The sequence below is a fragment of the Puma concolor genome, chromosome B4 (genome assembly GCF_028749965.1).
Source record: "Puma concolor isolate L17-30 chromosome B4, mPumCon1.1.hap2, whole genome shotgun sequence".
Lineage (NCBI taxonomy): Eukaryota > Metazoa > Chordata > Mammalia > Carnivora > Felidae > Puma > Puma concolor.
In genome coordinates, this window is record NC_141673.1 from 97,011,035 (window position 1) to 97,027,018 (window position 15,984).

General features: G+C 36.1%; 1 protein-coding gene across 2 annotated transcripts in view; it reads left to right on the top strand.

Annotated features, from left to right (window-relative positions):
• The window catches only part of LRP6 (LDL receptor related protein 6), a 176,536-nt gene that overhangs the window by 74,130 nt on the left and 86,422 nt on the right, over positions 1-15,984 (top strand). The gene's annotated exons all lie outside the window — the stretch shown is intronic.

A 15,984-nucleotide genomic window follows, 5' to 3' on the forward strand; every position in this document is an offset into this window, starting at 1 on the left:
TATGTATTTTTGGCCAAGTGTCAAAGAGGAAGAAGAGTACACTTTTAGTTTGCTCTTGACAAAAGGTAACTACATTTCATCTATCTTGATAGGACTTAGAACTTATAGACTGTATTTTTTTTCTTTCTTTCTTTCTTTCTTTCTTTCTTTCTTTCTTTCTTTCTTTCTTTCTCTCTCTCTCTCTCTCTCTCTCTCTCTCTCTCTCTCTCTTCTTTTCTTTCTTTCTTTCTTTCTTTCTTTCTTTCTTTCTTTCTTTCTTTCTTTCTTTCTTTCACTCTGAGCTAATTTAGTTATAATACACAAACATGGAATTTCTTGTCAGATCATGTTCAGAATTTTACTGACACTTTCTATTTATGTTCTTGTGTTTGAATGATTATTTTGTTTTCTAGTGGTCTCATTCTTAAGACCTCAACAGAAACAGAACCTTAGATAGTTGAAGGAATTTTTCCAAGTGTAAACATTTGTAAGTTATCTGAACCATGAATCAGGAAGCATTTAGAAGTCTTGAAAAATGAAAGATTTAAATAATTTATTAAAATAATTTATTAAAATAAAGTTTTTGTAACTATGGAGTTGGGAGTATTTTCTTGCCTTGTTTTAAAAAAGAATGAAACGACTTATAACAAGATGGTTTAAAAACAATTGGAAATAAATGAAGGAAAGTAAGAAGTATGTGATGAATATAAAAACATAATTGCTTTGTTTGTACTTCTCTCGCTTTGAGAGAGATGCTAGGAAGTAAATCTGGTCATGTCATAGTTTTTTTTGACTTTCTCAGAATACTCGTACAAAAACTAATGAAACTAGATAGCAAATTCAGAAGCATACCATAAAACTAACCTCAGGCATCCAGAAGTCAAAGCAGGTAAGAGCAGACCACTAGCAGCCACAAGAGAAAGTTGAATGGGGTATTGCATAGAACTTGAAAACAGAAGACCTCCAAAATAGCTTCAACTATTTAGTAGACAATTTGCTGGACTATATTAAGAGCAGCAGCTGAAATGAGACAGTGGCGGGAGTTGCCCACTCCAGTATCAGCCAAATACAGTGTGTTCATGGTAAAGACAGAAGAGGATAGAGCCGTCTGGCTCCTGAGAATTCTTGAAACAGAACTTCTAGAGTTCTCTACCAGTACAGGGTGTAGCGCACTGAATGGAAACAAAATACAATAGTAGCATCAAATGAGCAGAATAGGGAAAGTTAGAGGGTCAGAAGAGGAAGAAAAGAGAAAGTTCAGATAAGAATTGGCAGAGAAACAGCTGGGAGGTCTCAGAAAGGAAGCTGCCATATTGTTTAACATTACAGGAAAACAATAGAAGAGTCAGTTCTGTAAAACTGGAAAAACTACCTTGAACGCCATCTTCTAAAAATTCAGGAAAACTAATTTTCCATTAACATGAGAAACACAATAGTATCAAGGTAAAATCCCATTTAAAATTATTATAAAGAATATCTGACATTTATAACAGTTTTTTAAGCTAATAACAGCTTTGAATGCATCTTAGCTTTATAGTTTTTACTCTCCCTCCCACATTTAATGTTTCTGTCACAGTTTGCATCTTTTTATCTTATGTATCCATTAACACATTATAGTTACTTTTACTACTTTTATTTTTTAACCTTCATACTAGATTTATAAGTGATTTACCCACCAATATTACAAAATTAGAGCATTCTGAATTAAACCATATACTTACCTTTTTACCAGTGAGATTTATACTTTCATGTTTTCTTGTTACTAATTAGCACTCTTTTTGTTTCAGCTTAGAGGAAGTCCCCTTAACATTTCTTGTAAGGCTGATCTAGTGGTGATAAACTCCTTCTGCTTTTCCTTTTCTAGAAAATTCTTTATTTCTCCTTCCATTCAGACAGCTTTGCCAGGTAGAGTATTCTTGGTTGGCAGTTCCCCCGCTTCTCGGCACTTTTAATATATTTTGCCATCCTCTCCTGGCTTCCAGAGTTTCTGCTGAAAAATATGCTGATGGTCTTACAAGGATTCCCTTGTGTGAAACAAGTTCTTTTTCTCCTGTTGTTTTTAAGATACTCTTTGTGTCTTTAACATTTGACAATTTAATTAAAATATATCTTGGAGTAGGTTTTTTTGGATTCATCTTTTTTGAAACTTTCTGGGCTTCTTGTATATGGATGTCTATTTCTTTCCCCAGGTTAGGGCAGTTTTCAGGCATTTTCTTTCAGTAAACTTCCTGACCGTTTGTCTTCATCCTCTCCTTCTGGGGCCATTATCATGTGAGTAGTGGTCTACTTGCTGATCTCCTAAAATTCCCATAAACTATCTGGGACACTTGGGTGACTTAGTCAACTAAACGTCTGACACTTGATGTCGGCTCAGGTCATGATCTCACAGTTTGTGGGATTGAGCCCTGTGTTGGGCTCTGTGCTGACAGCATGGAACCTGCTTGGGAGTCTCTCTTCCTCTCCCCTGCGTGTGCTCTCTCTCTCAAAATAAAAAAAGTAAATTTAAAAAAGTCCCTTAAACTGTCTTCACTTTTATTGTTTTTTCTTTCTGTTTCTTTGGATGAATTCTACTGCCCTGTCTTTGAATTTGCTGATACTTTCTTCTGCTTGATCTAGTCTGCTGTTGAACTCCTCTCTCAAATTTTTAGTTCAGTTATTGTATTCTTTGCTGTGTAATTTTTATTGGTGCTTTCCTATATTTTCTCTCTTTGTTAAAATTCTCACTTTATTCATGCATTGTTCTGACCTTGGTGAACATGTTTATGACTGTTACTTTGAACTCTTTATCAAGTAAATCACTTATCTTTGTTTCACTAAGGTCTGTTTCTGGAGTTTTTTCTTGCTCTTTTGTTTGGAACATATTCTTCTGTTTGTTCATTTTTCTTTACTCTGTGTTGGTTTCTACACGTTAGATTAAAAAAAAAAACCGGGGTGCCTGGGTGGCTCAGTCGGTTGAGCAACTGACTTCAGCTAGGGTCATGATCTCACAGTTCATGGGTTTGAGCCTCGTGTCAGGCTCTGTGCTGACAGCTCGGAGCCTGGAGCCTGCTTCAGATTCTGTGTGTCTTCTCTGTTCCTCCCCTGTTCGTTCTCTGTCTCTCAAAAATAAATAAACGTTAAAAAAATTAAAAAAAAACCAAAAACACCAAAACACCACCCCTCCTAGTTTTGATGGACTGGTATTCTGTAGGACATCAACCTTATCAACCAGCCTGATGTGAGTTCTTGGTTGTCTCTCATACTTGGGTGATTGCCCAAAGTGCCGCCGCCGCCGCCTCCTCCTCCTCCTCCTTCTTCTTCTTCTTCTTCTTCTTCTTCTTTTTTTTAAATTTGTTGTTTATTTATTTTGAGAGAGAGAGACAGAGAGAGAGAGAGAGAACGAGAACACAAGTGGTGGAGGGGCAGAGAGAAGGAGAGACAGAATCCCAAGCAGGGTCCACACCATCAGCACAGAGCCTGATGTGGGGCTTGAATTCACGAACTGCAAGATCATGACCTGAGCCCAGATTAAGAGTTGGATGTTTAACCAACTGTGCCACCCAGACACCCCCCAAACTGCCTTCTTTATTCTTAGTGGCTTCCAGTAGTTGAGAGTGTGCCCAGATTTATCAGGTGTTCCAAAGGGAAGGATCACAGTCAGCACCTGCAGGCTGATTGGAAGCTAGATCACCCAGGAAATAACTGGGAAAGTATATAGGTAGGGGCCTTACAGGGAGAGACTTAGAGATGGACATTTCTGCCTGTTTCCACAGCACTGGACCCAGGTATACAGCCTGGGTACACAGGTATATGTACCCATTAAGAACTACCTCATTGCTACAGCCCTGTGCATCTTATAAATGTAAACCCCGTTAGTTTTCAGAGACAGGTGATCCAGAGTCCCATCTCTTGGGTGGCATCTGTAAAAGCTGGGGCTTCAGATGTGTCTGTAAGCTGATTGTGTGGAGATCCTGGAGATTTGGATTGGGCTAGAGAGAAAAGGTGGAGGTGGTGTCTGTAGAACTCCCTGGTCTCCTGGGATGATTGTTGTCAGCCCCTGGATATCTGCTAAATTAGAAACCTTACTTCAGGTTTCTTTCAGGGAAATAGACTTCCTATAGGGAGAGATTGGGACATGGGTGATTCTGACTATTTCCTCTGTGCTGAGCCCTGCTGGGATAGATGTCCTACATAAGTTTCCTGGTAGCCAACAGCAAAAATCTATTGTATACACAGAAAAGATTAGTAGGAATCTAAGCATACCAATATAGAATATCAGATCACAAAGAGAGCAAGAAAAGAACAAATGAAATACAAAACAGCCAGAAAACAATGAACTAAATGGCAAGATTAAGTCCATATCTATCAGTTATTACTTTATATAGAAATGGACTAAATTCTTTAATGAAAACTCATAGAGTGGCTGAATGGATAAAAACACAAGACTCACTATATTCTGCCTACAAGAGACTCACTTTAGCTTTTAAGGTCATTGAGGCAGAAAATCAATAGGACTAAAATTACCTGTGAGACCAGGTAGACTTAAGAGACATTTAAAAACATTCCATCCAGTAGCACCAGAACACACATTTTTCTCAAGTGCATATGGAACATTCTCCAAAATAGATCTTATGTTAGTCCACAGACAAATGTTAATAAATTTAAGAAGGTTAAAATCATATCATGCATTTTGCTGACTACAGTGGTTTGAAACTAGAAATCAGTTACAAGAAGAAAAGTGGAGAATTATCATCTCATACCTGTTAGAATGGCTGTTATGAAAAAGACAAGAAATAACAAGTGTTGGCAAGGATGTGGAGAAAAGGAAACTCTCGTGCCCTGTTGGTGGGAATGTAAACTGGGACAGCCACTGTGGAAAACAGTATGAAAGTTCGTCAAGAAATTAAAAATAGAACTACCATGTGATCCAGCAATTCTACTTCTGAGTATTTATCTGAAGAAAATAGAAATACTAGCTTAAAAATATATATACACCCTCATGTTCATTAAAGCGTTATTTATAATAGCCAAGATATGGAAATAACCTCAGTGCCCTTTGATGGATGGATGACGAAAATGAGGTAAATTCCAAAAAAGAGTATTACTCAGTTTTAAGGAGAGTGAAATCTTACCATTAGAGTGAACATGGATGGAACTTAAGGGCATTCATTATGCTATGTGAAAGAAGTTAGAGAAAGACAAATACTATATGAACTTACTTATGTGTAGAATCTAAAAAACAAAACCAAGCTCATAGATACAGAGAACAGATTGGTGGTTGCCAGAGACAGGGGATGGGCATGGGCAAAATGGATGAAGGGAGTCAAAAGAAAAAGGTACAGACTTTAGTTATAAAGTAAGTAAGTCAGGGGGATGTAATGTACATCTTGGTGACTATAGTTAATGGTACTGTATTGCATACTTTAAAGTTATTAAGAGTAAATCTTTTTTTAATGTTTATTTACTTATTTTGAGAGAGAGAGTAGGGGAAGGGCAGAGAGAGGGAGAGAGAGAATCCCAAGCGGGCTCTGCCCCAGCATGGGGCTTGATCTCACAAATTGTAAGATCATGACCTGAGCTGAAATCAGGAGTTGGATTCTTAACCAGCTGAGCCACCCAGGTGCCCAAGAGTAAATCTTAAATGTTCTTGTTGTATGGAAACCAGTTTGACAATAAATTTCATATTAAAAAAAAATCTTAAATGTTCTTATTACAAGAAGAATGTTTTGTAACTATGTATGGTGATGGATATTAACTAGACTTACTGTGGTGATCATTTTGAAATATATACAGATATTGAATGCTTATATCATACCTGAAACTAATATAAAGTGTGTCAATTATTCCTCAATTAAAAAAAAAGAAAATTAGAAAATTTACTGATATGTGGTGGTGAAACAAGAAATTCCTGAAAAATCTCTGGGTTAAGGAAGAAAGCAAAGGAGAAATCAAAAGTATCTGAGACCAATAAAAATCCAAATGCAACATCTCTCAAAACTTAAGAGATACAACAAAAGCAGTTTTTTTTTTATGTTCTTCTTTTTTTTTTTTTAATATATGAAATTTATTGTCAGATTGGTTTCCATACAACACCCAGTGCTCATCCCAAAAGGTGCCCTCCTCAATACCCATCCCCCACCCTCCCCTCCCTCCCACCCCCCATCAACCCTCAGTTTGTTCTCAGTTTTTAACAGTCTCTTATGAACAAAAGCAGTTTTAAGAGGGAAGTTCATAGGGATAATTGCCTATAGTAAGGAACGAAAGCTCAATCTACATTTATTCTTCAAAGAACTAGATAAAGAGAACAAACTAAGCCCAGAGTTTCTGGAATGAAGGAAATACCAAAGAATTAGAGTGGAAATTCATGAAATAGAGACAATAAAGGCAATAGAAAAGATCTATCTAATCAAATTAAGAGCTCTTTTTGAAGAGAGGAACAAAATAGACAAACCTTTAGCTAGGCTTAACAAGAAAAAAGAAGACTGAAGTAAAATCAGAAGTGAGAGAGTAGACATTACAACTGATACCACACAAATACAAAGGATCAGAGGAGACTACTATGAACAAGTATACACCAAACAAATTGAGCAACCTAGAAGAAATGGAATATTCCTAGAAACATACAGTCTGTCAAGACTGAATCATGAAAAGGGTGCCTGGGTGGCTAAGGGGTGCCTGGGTAGCTCAGTTGGTTAAGTATCCAACTTCGGCTCAGGTCATGATCTCAGGGTTCGTGAGTTCAAGCCCCATGTCAGGCTCTGTTGTCACAGCTCTCAAAAATGAATAAACATTTAAAAAATAATAATAATAAACCCTGAATCATGAAGAAATAGAAAATCTGAATGGATCAGATACTTACAAGGAGATTGAATTAGCAATCAAAAGCCTCTCAAAAAACAAAAGTCTAGGACCAGATTGCTTCACTGGTAAACTCTACCACACCCTTGAGGAAGAATTAATACCAACCCTTCTTAAAATCTTCTACAGAATAGAAGAGGGGGGGAGTACTTTCCCATTTTATAGCTATTATATTACCTTGATATTAAAATCAGACAAGGGACCTACAAGAAAGAAAAATTACCGTCCAATATTCCTAATGAATATAGATGCATAAATCCTTTTTTTTTAAATGCATAAATTCTTAACAAAATACTAGCAAACCAAATTCAACAGTACCTTAAAAAGATCGTAATCAAGTGGTATATATTCCAGTGGCAAAATTAAATATTCATGATTAAATCTCAACAAAATGAGTATATAGGGAACATACCTTAACATGATAAAGGCTATATATGAAAAACCCATAGCTAATACTATACTCAAAAAGTGAGAAGCTGAAAACAAGATAAGGGTGCTCACTCTTGCTGTTACTCAACCTAGTACTGGTGGTCCTAGCCAGTGCAGTTAGGCAAGAAAAAGAAATAAAGGGCATCCATAAAAGAAAGGATTAAGTAAAATTGTCTCTGTTTGCATAAGACCTGATGTTATATATAGATAATCCTAAAAACCACCAAAAAAACTATTAGAATGAATAAATTCGGTAAAGGTGCAATATACAAAATCAATATACAAAAATCAGTTGCATTTCTACATGCTAGTACTATCAGAAAGAGAAACTAAGAAGACAATTGTATTTACTATAGCATGAAAAATATATGTATATAACACACAGTAAGAGATTTAAACAAGGAAGTGAAAGGTCTGTACCTTGAATACTGTAAGATGCTGATGAAAGAAACTGAAAAAGACAAAAATAAATGTAAAGATAATTCTTTCTTATGGGTTGGAAGAATTCGTTTGTTAAAATGGCCATAGTACCCAAAGCCACCTCCAGAATCAGTGTAATGCCTATCAAAATTCCAGTGAAATTTTTCACAGAAATGGAATAAACATTTGATGACACCACAAAAGCCCCCTAATAACCAATGCAGTTTTGGGAATGAAGAACAAAGCTTAGAGGCATCATGCTCCCTTATTTCAGACTATATTCCAAAGCTACAGTAATGAAAACAGTACAGTGGTGGCAAAAAAACCGGCACCTAGATCAGTGGAACAGATTAGAGAGCCCAGAAATAAACCAGTGCATATATGATCAATTAATTTATGACAAAAGAGCTAAGAATGTGCAGTAGTGAAAGGATAGTCTTGCCCATATAATGATGTTGGCAAAATTGAGCAGATGCACAAAAGAATAAAACTGGACAGGGTGCCTGGGTCGTTCAGTTGGTTAAGCTCAGATCATGATCTCACGGTTCATGAGTTCGAGCCGTGCTATCATTGCAGAGCTTGCTTGGGATTCTCTCTCTTTCCCTCACTTTCTCTCTCTCCTCCCCCACTTGTGCTCATGTTCTTTCTCTAAAAAGTAAATAAACTTTAAAAAAAAAAATAAAACTGGACCTGTATTTTATACTATGCACAAAAATCAACTCAAAATGGGTTAAAGACATACATTTAAAACCTGAAACCATAAAATGCCTAGAAGAAAACATGGGGTAAGCTCCTTGACATCAATATTGACAGTGATTTTTTGGTTTTGTCAACAGAAGCAAGATAATGAAAGCAAAAATAAATAAGTAGGACTGCATCAAACTAAAAAACTGCACAATAAAGGAAACCATCAACAAAATGAAAGGCAGCATGCAGAATGGGATAAAATATTTGTAAATTTTATGTTTGATAGGTTGCTAACATCCAGAATGTATAAAAAACATACATAACCGAATCATAAAAAATCTCATTAAGAAATGGACAGACGGGGCACCTGGGTGGCTCAGTCGGTTAAGCATCTGACTTTTGATCTTAGCTCACATCTTGATCTCAGGGTCCTGAGTTCAAGCCCTGCATTGGCTCCCTGAGGCACATGAAGCCTACCTAAAAAAAAAAAAAAAAAAAAAGGGCAAAGGAACTTAATTTTTCCAAGGAGGACTTGCAGATGGCCATCAGGCATGTGAAAAGGTGCTCAACATAACTAATCATCAGGGAAATGCAAATTAAAACTACAGTTAGTTATCACCTCACACTTATTAGAATTTCTACCATCAAAAAGTTGAGATAAGTGTTGGCAGGAATGTCAAGAAAAGGGAACCCTTTTGCACTGTTGATGGGATTGTATATTGGTGCAGCCAGCATGGAGGCCCCTCAGAAAATTAAAAATATTATTACCATGTGATCCAGTAATCTCACTTTGGGGCGTATGTCCAAAGGAAATCAAAATAGGCTCTTGAGATATCTGCATTCCCATGTTCATAGTAGCATTATTAATAATACCCAGTACATTGGAAATATTTATGTCTGTCAGTGAATGAATAAAGAAGGTGGTGGTATATATACATTCAGTACAGTATCATTCAGCCATGAGAAGGAAGGACATCCTGCTGTTTGTGATGACATGGGTGGACCTTGAGGCCATTAGGCTTAGTGAAATGAGCCAGGTAGAGAATGACAAATACTGCATGGTATCAGATGTATGTGGAATCTTTTTTTTTTTTTTTTAAGTTAATTTCATAGAAACAAGGAGAAGAAAAGTGGTTACCAGGGAATGAGGGGTGAGGTAAATAGGAAGAGGTTTTGTAAAAAGGTATATAAACTTTCAGATTGAAGATGAATAAGTTCTGAGATTTAATATGTAACATTGTCTTTTTAGTTGATAACATTGTACTATATAATTGAAATTTGCTAAATGTTTCCCCCTCCCCAACAAAAAGAAAGACAAAACCAAAAATGCATGAGATGTGATAATTAACTAGGTGTGGAGAATCATTTTACACTTTATGTGTATGTCGTATCATCACTATGTACACTTTAAATGTTTTTCAATTTTATGTCAGTTATACCTCAATAAAGCTGAAGAAAAAGGATGAGAAAAAGAATAATGTCCTTACATAGAAAACTCCTCCAGAAAGATATGTCAGTAGGACTGATCAAACCTCCATTTAGAAATGCACAATCAGATTGAGACACCAATGTCACATGTCAAAGATCAAAATAAATTAAAATGAGAAAATTCAGAAATGAGATGACAGAACTAAAAATTATAAGTGAAGAAAGATTATTTGAGGAAAGATAGCTAAAGTAGAAGGGACATAAGACTGAATAAACAGAAAACATCTTTAAGTAGGAGTTGAAAAAGAAGAAACTTTTTTTTTAATTTTAATTTTTATTTTTTTTTCAATATATGAAATTTATTGTCAAATTGGTTTCCATACAACACCCAGTGCTCATCCCAAAAGGTGCCCTCCTCAATACCCATCCCCCACCCTCCCCTCCCTCCCACCCCCCATCAACCCTCAGTTTGTTCTCAGTTTTTCAGAGTCTCTTATGCTTTGGCTCTCTCCCACTCTAACCTCTTTTTTTTTTTATTGTTTTTTCCTTCCCCTCCCCCATGGGTTTCTGTTAAGTTTCTCAGGATCCACATAAGAGTGAAACCATATGGTATCTGTCTTTCTCTGTATGGCTTATTTCACTTAGCATCACACTCTCCAGTTCCATCCACGTTGCTACAAAGGGCCATATTTCGTTCTTTCTCATTGCCATGTAGTACTCCATTGTGTATATAAACCACAATTTCTTTATCCATTCATCAGTTGATGGACATTTAGACTCTTTCCATAATTTGGCTGTTGTTGAGAGTGTTGCTATAAACATTGGGGTACAAGTGCCCCTATGCATCAGTACTCCTGTATCCCTTGGGTAAATTCCTAGCAGTGCTATTGCTGTGTCTTAGGGTAGGTCTATTTTTAATTTTCTGAGGAACCTCCACACTGTTTTCCAGAGTGGCTGCACCAGTTTGCATTCCCACCAACAGTGCAAGAGGGTTCCCGTTTCTCCACATCCTCTCCAGCATCTGTAGTCTCCTAATTTGTTCATTTTGGCCACTCTGACTGGCGTGAGGTGATATCTGAGTGTGGTTTTGATTTGTATTTCCCTGATAAGGAGCGACGTTGAGCATCTTTTCATGTGCCTGTTGGCCATCCGGATGTCTTCTTTAGAGAAGTGTCTATTCATGTTTTCTGCCCATTTCTTCACTGGGTTGTTTTTCGGGTGTGGAGTTTGGTGAGCTCTTTATAGATTTTGGATACTAGCCCTTTGTCCGATATGTCATTTGCAAATATCTTTTCCCATTCCGTTGGTTGCCTTTTAGTTTTGTTGTTTGTTTCCTTTGCTGTGCAGAAGCTTTTTATCTTCATAAGGTCCCAGTAGTTCATTTTTGCTTTTAATTCCCTTGCCTTTGGGGATGTGTCGAGTAAGAGATTGCTACGGCTGAGGTCAGAGAGGTCTTTTCCTGCTTTCTCCTCTAGGGTTTTGATGGTTTCCTGTCTCACATTCAGGTCCTTTATCCATTTTGAGTTTATTTTTGTGAATGGTGTGAGAAAGTGGTCTAGTTTCAACCTTCTGCATGTTGCTGTCCAGTTCTCCCAGCATCATTTGTTAAAAGAGACTGTCTTTTTTCCATTGGATGTTCTTTCCTGCTTTGTCAAAGATGAGTTGGCCATACGTTTGTGAGTCTAGTTCTGGGGTTTAAGAAGAAACATTTAAAGACCAAAGTGAAATGTAAAAATTTTAAAAAGGTGTGAGAGAGTGACAAATATTGAAGGTAGTCAAAGAAGAAACAACAGAGATAAAAGACCCTTTTAGGAAGATAACCAAAGCGAGGGAATAGACCACATAAGAAAAACTATAATTCAGGCAAAGTTAAAACAAGATTTGAAACTACAGATCGAAAGAGAACACTATGTACCTGAGAATAATAGTCAAAGCAAACAACACCAAGACATTCTGGTAAAATTATTCTATAGAGAAAAAAAAATACTCTCTCAATCTCTAACATAATTTAAAAGGAAAAGAGAATTGAATTAGCATCAGACTTTCTCTCACAGTTTCACTTCATGTCAGGATTAAATAGAATAATAATTTCAAGATACTCGAGTAAGAAAATGTGAGGCAGTTTTTTTTTTTTTAATCATAACTGGCTTTCTCTTATAAAGGTATAGATACACTATTACCAACATGCAGGAGGTCAAGAAATACTGTTTCCCTGAGTCATTCCTGAAAATGTGCCAGTGCCTGAGCTTTAGACAACCAAAATGATGAGTGAGATATTTTTAAAAAAGTTTTGGTGAAGAGCATTAATTATATAATTATTTGTAGTATGAAAACTAAAGGAGGATTGAAATTGAGAGGGTTATAGTATGTAGCAATTACATTTTAGATAAGATAGCTAAAGTGCCACTATAAAAAATGAAGCAAGAATAGAGGGTACTATATGCAGAAATGCTGTTGAACTCTTCATAGTAACTACATTGGTGTATTGGCATTAATGCTCAATTCTGAGGGTTTTTTTTTTTTTTGAGATTGTTTAATTTTGGATTAAGTGAGTAATCATTGGATATATTAATTCTTTTGCCCTTGGATAAGCAGGATTTTCAGTGTGGAAGAAGTGAAATAAATGTAATATTTTAGAGGTTAAGGAAGGAAGACTGATAATTCTGCATTTTAATTGGAAGTAATGGCATGAGCTTAGTAGGTATTTTATGTTACACAGATACATATACAGAAATATGTATGTTTCCTAACTATGACTGCTATAGAGGAATAGGGAGAAAAAACATAAAATAACTATGTTATAACCTTGGAAAACTGTTCCACCTTAAAAGAATTCATACATTTCAGGTGAAATGGTTGATTTTATGTCTATGGCAAGAAATGTACAAGATAAGCTGGAACATACAACGTACCAGATAGCAAAGAGTCTATTACAGACCACTGGGGTCATTTTAGTAAGCCTGGAGAAGTAACTTGAGAAGTGCCTCTTAGGTCAAAGATGGAAAGAAACTCATCAAGTATGTTTAAATCCTTGAGTTCATGATGACATTGTAGAAGGGAAGTGGTCAGTTTGAGAGGATGACAGGGAACCAATTCATTACTTCTAACGTTGGTGATAAAGGGAAAGAATCAAGCAATTCATTTTCCCTTTCCTAACTGAAGCTACCAGTAGTTGACAGAATAGTAGATACGAGAAAGCTATTCCCACTAATATATGAAAAATAAATGATAAAATTAGCATATCAGCATTTTATAATTTCCAGTGAAATTGGATGTAGGCAGTGAAGGTCAATGGCTGCTGACATCATAACCAACAAAAAAACAGACGTTATTTGCCGATGGAAGAAAAGTACACCATCTTTCATTTTGCCAAAGGTGTCAGTTTGACATGCATCTGACCAAACTTTGAATTTGCAGGAAATATGCAGGAAAAACAGGGACAGAGAAACATAACTGAACTGCTCTATGAGTATGCATCAGTGGATCTGGACATAAAGGTCAAATATAACTCAGGTCCGTCAACAGATAAACTGTGAAGAATGATGATGGAACTTGTAGATTAAAAGAGACTAAAAAGGGGGTTGAGGGATGAATAGGCGGCACACAGGATTTTTAGGTAGTGAAAATAATTCTGTATGATACTATAATGATGGATACATTTCATGGATTTGTCCAAGCCTGTAGAATGGACAACATCCAAGAGTGAACCCTAATGTAAGCTATGGACTTCGGGTGATTATGATACATTAGTGTAGATTCATCAAGTATAACAAAAGTACCAGTCTGGTGGGGGATGTTGATGATGATGAAGACTGTGCATATGTGGAGGTAGGAGGTATATGGAAAATTTTCTGTATCTTCCCCTCAATTTTGCTGTGAACCGAAAGCTGCTCTAAAAAAATATGACTTAACAGACTTAGTAAATGAAAAAAAAAGGTGGTAAAGGCTAGATTTTTTTGTGGATGCACACTTAGCTAATAAAACTATAAAGAAAAGTAAGGAGGTGATTACTGTAAACTCAGATTAATGGTTACTTTTGAGGAGAAGGAAGGGTTGGTACAGGGTCCATGAATAACCTTTTGAGGTGGTTGACAAATTTCTTTCCTGATTTGGGTGAAGGTCATGGGGTGTTTACCATATGATAACACATTAAATTATTCATTTATTTTCTGTATTTTTTTCTGTATCAGTGTTATAATATAATAAAAGGTTAAAAACAAGTTATCTTTAAGCTTCTCATCAGATAAAGTTCATTACCAGTACACAGTATTGGAAAGGTGGAAGCCTATGAGTTCTTTGCAAGAGAATGTTTTCATCAGATTAAATTTGAGAGGAAAATTTTCACATGGAGTCACTAAGAGATGTGGTGTATTAAAAAGTTGCAATTTTTTGTGTATGTTAATTTTATATTACTTTCCCATGGTGGTCTCTGTTTAAAATTGGGGGCATAATTCAGTAGAGGTAATTCTACAAATGAGTAAGCTAATGTTATTCATGATAGAAATCTTCTGGAAGTTAAACTAAAGATAGGCCTTGGAGTACCCAGGGAAGGTGTAAACTCTACATCCCTTAAATGGTCATCCTTTAATCATCATTTGCTTTTGATAAGAGTATGTAGCAGACCACAGTAGCCAGTACTTATTAGGTGTTCAGTAAAAGTGTATCAGTTGATATTATTTATTATAGAATAATAATTGTGTGCTATTCTTTATGAAAATGGTTCTTTGAATTAGTCATTAGCAAGGCATGAGCTTTTTAGCCACCCTTCTACTGAGAATGGATTTTTCCTTAAACTTCCACGCTTTGAGTGCCTTTTGAGACGAACATCAGTGCATTTGTCAGAAAGCCATCCAAGCACTTGAAGGATTGCACTTTGGTCTTAGAAGGAGTAAGCTAATTGATTATCAGTTGAGAATAATAACCTTAGATCTATTACATTCTACAAAGAAATCTCACACAAAAGTAAAAAACAGTCTTACCATTCAGTTCTGGGAAAAGCTACATAATTGTTGATTCCAAATCTGGAAACCCACACGAGCAGTGCAGTTTCCATGATGAGCTTCAAAGATTCTTAATTGCTTCTCTTCCTTAACAGAAAATAAACAACAGGAATTTGTAGCATACACTTAGTTATTCTATATTTGTATATCTCATTTCAAGCAGTCTTCATATAAGCTGTGGAATATAGTTTTAAGTATATCAGTTATTTTTGGACATAGATAACTCAAAGCTCTCATATGCATTTCCTAAAATGCATTAATAATGCCTCCTAAGCACTATCTCTGCAGAAAGTACATTACCTGTAAGACTGTTTTTATTTTATTTTTTTATGTTTATTCATTTTTGAGAGACAGAGGGCAAGCGGGGGTGGGGCAGAGAGAGAGGGAGACACAGAATCCGAAGCAGGCTTTAGGCTCTGAGCTGTCAGCACAGAGCCTGACATGGGGCTCGAACTCGCCAATGGTGAGATCATGACCTGAACTGAAGTTAGATGCTTAACCGACTGAGCCACCCAGGCGCTCTTACTACCTACTGTTACATGTGTTGTGAAATATAAAACGCATAGTTCTTTCATTTCCAGTTGCAACAGTGGGAAGACTGCAATATTTATCTTTGGGAAGATTTGCAGTATTTAGTTTTTAAGAAAAAAATTATCAATATCCAGTTGACTCTTGAACAACATCAGTTTGAGCTACACAGGTCCACTTGTAGGCAGATTTTTTATAAATACAGTACAATAAATGTATATTTTCTGAGTAGTATTCTCTAGCTTTATTATAAGAATATAGTGTATAAAACATATACAAAACATGTGTCAGTGGGCTGCTTATGTTATCAGTAATGCTTTTGATCAACAAACGGTAGGCTATTGGTAGTTAAGTTTTTGAGGAGACAAAAGTTATTTGTTGATTTTCCACTGTGTTAGGGGTCAGTGCCCCTAACCCCCTGCCTTGTTCAAGGGTCAACTGTATTGTTAAGATGGCATTTCTCCCTAAACTAGTCTATAGATTCAGTACAGTCTCAACAGAAATTCCAAGAGTTTTTGAGACAGTGTGTGTGTTTGTGTATGTGCATGTGTGTACATGTGCACGCACACTTTTTAAATAAATGACAAATTGAATCTAAAATTTGTATGGTTATGCCCAGGACCCATTAAAATAGTTCAACAGATTTTTTTTTTTTCCAACGTTTATTTATTTTTGG